Source organism: Crocodylus siamensis, chromosome 2 (assembly GCF_052110815.1).
Source record: "Crocodylus siamensis isolate JL-2025a chromosome 2, ASM5211081v1, whole genome shotgun sequence".
NCBI classification, from domain to species: Eukaryota; Metazoa; Chordata; order Crocodylia; family Crocodylidae; genus Crocodylus; species Crocodylus siamensis.
In genome coordinates, this window is record NC_143396.1 from 6,302,408 (window position 1) to 6,306,611 (window position 4,204).

Sequence of the window (4,204 nt, forward strand, 5' to 3'; positions counted from 1 at the left end):
GGTTCACTTTTATGAGGTGTGATGGGTGGGAAGGGATCGAGCAGCTGCTTGTGAACTCACCAGCCCAGGACATCCCTTCCCGTGCTGTGTGCTCCTTCCACAGCTCAGAGCCCCAGGGACAGGCAGTAGGTAGCAGCCTTCAACATCAATCCAGGTGCATTTGTCTCCACTAAGGTTTAACTTCCCTGAACAAGATGCCCTTAGAGTTGGCTTCTTGCATACAGAGCCTCCCCCAAATCCTCTTCACTGGGCCTGGCTCCTAGACAGCCTGCTGCCCACCCTGGGCTTACCTTATCTTCCATCCTCTCCTTGTCATGCTACGGTATGCACAGTCGGTGCTAATGGTGACAGCCAAGTCACAAGCCTGCAGAGCAGGGCCGAGAGGGACCAAGCCAAGGGAGAGTCAGAAGCCAGAAAATGAAGGCCAGCTTGGAGGTCAGCAGACAGGGACTGAGGGCAAAGCGCTGCTTGCAACCCAGCCGCAGTCAGGCCCAGCTGCACGCAGTCAGGAATCAAGCTGCAGTCCTAGCAGGGTTTATGCTTGGTACGAGCCCTTCCCCTGAGGGTGCCCTGCAAAAAGCCACTCTACCAAGGGGTGTCAGGGAGTAGGGGGCTGACCCGTTGGAAAGGGACTCTCTCTGTCCCCACATGCAGCTCCACAGGCACGTGGCCTGGCCCCCGTTTTCACACTGGAGCTGAGACTGGGCTGTCATCGTGGGCAGATGTTACAGGCTAAGGTCTGTCCTGCCATGCCCACTGTGCAGCCCCACCAGCAATGCAGTCCTGGATATGCAGCAGGGAAGCCGCTTCCTAGGTAGCGCTCAAAGCCCCTGGAGCTAGAAGAGGGTCTTTGCGAATCACCTGCAGCATAGGGCCCAGGACACACACTACTTTCACCTGCTAGGGGCAGCAGTGCCCCCACCCACCCTCACTAACCAAATTATTGCACAGTGATTTTTCTCCTTCCAGTGTCCCTGAGCCTTGCCGAGCGCAGAGAGGCAGTTTCTTCCATAGTAATTCCCTGAGGTGGCTCTAAATCTGCATCTGCCTTTGCACAGCTCGGAGAGCGCACTGGTGAACGTACAGGGCCTGGCGCGGTGCGGGAGCCACAGAGACCCCGGGTCCCGTTTCACTCACGTGGACAACAAGACTGAAGTCCTGCAATTAGGAATGACCCCGGTGACAGGGCCCTGCGACACCAACCTCCCTTTTTAATGGAAGTCTCCTGTAGTATAAAGGAAATTAATTCTGCACGGGAGCTGGACTCGGGCGACCTTGCGTCGCGCTGTCTATGGGCGTTCGCAATCGAGCAGCTGCAGAAGTGCCACCAGACACACGAACCGCTCCCCGCAGAGAGGAAGGCCCCACCACGCGTGATGGAGGTTACTCCCACGGCTTAACAAGCTACTGGAAGGCGCTTGGACGCTAGCAGCACGATGCACACGGCAGAAGAGACTGGGCAGTGCGTGGACGCTGTATCGAGTCCATCACCAGTTATTCATGCTTTTCTGCCGTCGTCCACCCGGTGATCTCAAAGCACCGTGCATCCCCGACAGCCCCGATCGCAGATCAAAGGCCCCTGGCAGGATGACCGCCTGCAGAGACTAGTGACATGCAAATCATTAATCCAGAACAGCAGGCAAGTCTCATCGCACAGGTAAGAGGGGGGGGAATACCACGCTGGGGGGCAGGGGGAAGAAGTAGGGCTGAGAAAAGCCCTGCGACTTTCCCCAGGGTATCTCGGCTCAGCCCCAGCGCTGGGAGCAGACCCCGGGAGTCCCGATTCAGACACTTGTGCCACTTACACTCACTTTGAATAGCTGCGCGGCTGTCACACTCCGCACATCAAAGCCTGCCGGCAGCTACAGAGAGATCCCATTCAAGCTCTGGGATGAGGACCCAGCTTGCCATTCCCTTCTAACAGGCCGGGGGGAGGAAAGGGGGAAAGGCAGCTTGCAGGCGTGATGCCACCGTGGGAAACACTCCCCCGCACCTGAAAGATGCCTCCTTCCAGGGTCTCTGGCCACCCCGGTGCCTCCCGGCCCCCGGCTCGCGCTGCTGGCCCGGGCACCCCGGCGGGGGCTCGGCCAGCGCCGACATCAGGCGAGAGCCAGGGGCCGCGGAAAAGCGAGCAAGAGCAGGCGGGTCCTGGACCTCTCTCTTTGCGCTGCACTGCAGTGAAGCCCCTGGCCCTCTCTCTCCCGGGCAGCCAGGGGGAAGCTGCTCGGATCGGGAGCCCAGCCAGCTCCTCAGGCGGCCCCGAACGCAGGAGGCGAGCGGGAGTTCAGAGCAACAGCTCCCTGCCCCGTCTCCCTGACAGGCCCGGGTCCTGCCCGGCCTCCGGGCGCTACCCCGACTGACACCCGCAGTGGATGCGGCGGTCAGCGCACACGCGGGCTGCGTGCGTGTGCGTGTTTGCGTGCTCGATCCCGCTGGCAGCAGGCAGCGCGTTTAAAAAAACCCCCACAAAAAGGCAAAGCCCGGGAGCCCGACGCCCCGCTCGCTTGCCGTGCACAGCGCCCGGGGCTTTCTGGCCCGCCCCGCGTCACCGCCGAGCCCGGCCCGCGCCCGCGCCGCTGCAGGCCCCGCGGCGGGGAGCAGATGACGTCACGCACAGCGGTCGCCCGGTAGTCGCCCCGACGCCCGCAGCTCGCCGGCCGGCTCGCCCCCCCGCCCCGCCCCGCCCCGCCCCGCCCCGCCGGCCCTGCGCAAGCGGGCTGGGCCGTCTCCCGCGGCCGCGGCGGGGCCACGACGAGATGCGGGGCTTGCGGCATGAACCGGAGCCGAGATCGTGGCCCCGCTCCCCGTCCCTGCCCCCAGGCCTTCCAGCCTCTCCCCTCCCCAAACCGTCTGCTGCCGCAGAAGTCACGCCCCCCCCGGTGCCAGGATGCCCCGGGTACCCCGGAGCGCAGCGGCGACACGCGTGGCCCCCGGCCCCTCCAGCCCGGGGGAAGGCGCGCGCCCCGCAGCCTTACTCGTGGCAGGACGGCGGTGCTGCCTTCTGGGTCCGGCCGCCGCCGCGCAAGCCCCCGCGAAACGCGCAGCCCTGGACACGGGGGGCAGGAGGGCGGCTGCGCGGCGCTGGCTGCGGGCGGAGGGGTCTCAGCTCATCTCCTCATGTGTCACCGCCACATCTCCCCCTTCCTGCGGCAAGAGCAGCCAGCCCCAGTCCCACCCCGTCAGTGCGGCAGCCTAACAGCAGCCGGGGGAGGCGGAGAGGAGGGCCTCGGCTCCTTCCCTGTAACTCTTCCTTCCCCAGCGCGCCCGGTCCCTCTGAGCGCGCTTGGCCGGCGGCTCCCGGCGCCGCTCGGCGCTGGGCCCTAGCGAAGCTTCCGAGGGGCCTTTCCCTGCCCGGAGAGTGAAGGAGTGGGCTGGCAGGCTCCCGGGCTAGAGGCCGGCCTTGAGCGCCGTTCCCTGCTCCGCCACCGCTTGCCTGGGTGGCCCTGGGCAAGTCCCTTAAGGGCGCACATGCCCACAGGCGCCTGGAGATGCAGTCAGGGGCCTAGGGGGCCTCTGGGGCAGGAGCCCTGGCCTCCAGCGGATACCGATAGATGCGGGGGGCTAAGCTTTCCCCAATGCCTCCCTCTCCCCGCCCCCCCAGGTGCGCCTTTTCATGTTTAGCCTCACACAAAAGGTAGAAGGTCTGACCCCTAGTTTCTCAGCAACTTATTTCTCATTGCGGAGATGGGCAGCGCCACTGTAGGGAGCCTTACAGGGCGCGTCCGCAGACGGGCATCGCTGCATGCCCAAACCCGTGCTACGTTTGGCGGGCCCCGAGAACAGCGGGGCCGTTTTTCAGACAAATCCGCTTGAAGGGAGTGCCGCAGACTAGCACAGAGGCTCGCTTTCCAGGGCGCTGTACCTGTGGGAACGGAGCGAGAGATGCACGCGGCACGTCACCCGGGACACCCGATGGTGCCTACGGCTACATTGCAGGCGCTCCCAAGCTGCTTTGCTGAGACATTAGGGGCCCAATTCTCTTCGACCTGTTGGGCATCGACGTGGACGTAGGCCCCCAAGTGCGATGCTATTCCCCCGTTCGAGTCCCTGCAGAAACACTGAATGCATCTATGTTCAAAACATGTGCTCTTACCCTTAAGATTAAGTCTCAAAAAAGCAGTGAGGAGGAGGAGAACAACCCCCCCCGCCCAGCCCCAAACAGCTTGCATTAACTAAACGGGATCCAGCCTTAGCATGGTACATA

General features: G+C 63.8%; 1 protein-coding gene across 3 annotated transcripts in view; it reads right to left on the reverse strand.

Moving 5' to 3' along the window:
- The window catches only part of LZTS3 (leucine zipper tumor suppressor family member 3), an 88,148-nt gene extending 84,794 nt beyond the window's left edge, over nt 1-3,354 (reverse strand). Inside the window, exon 1 of one of the 3 annotated variants that reach the window (XM_090035084.1) lies at nt 2,976-3,354. The gene's annotated coding sequence lies outside the window, so the exon portion shown is untranslated. The remainder of the gene's footprint in view (nt 1-2,975) is intronic. The other 2 variants (XM_090035083.1, XM_090035078.1) reach the window with 2 other exon arrangements.
- Between the last annotated feature and the right edge of the window lie 850 nt (nt 3,355-4,204).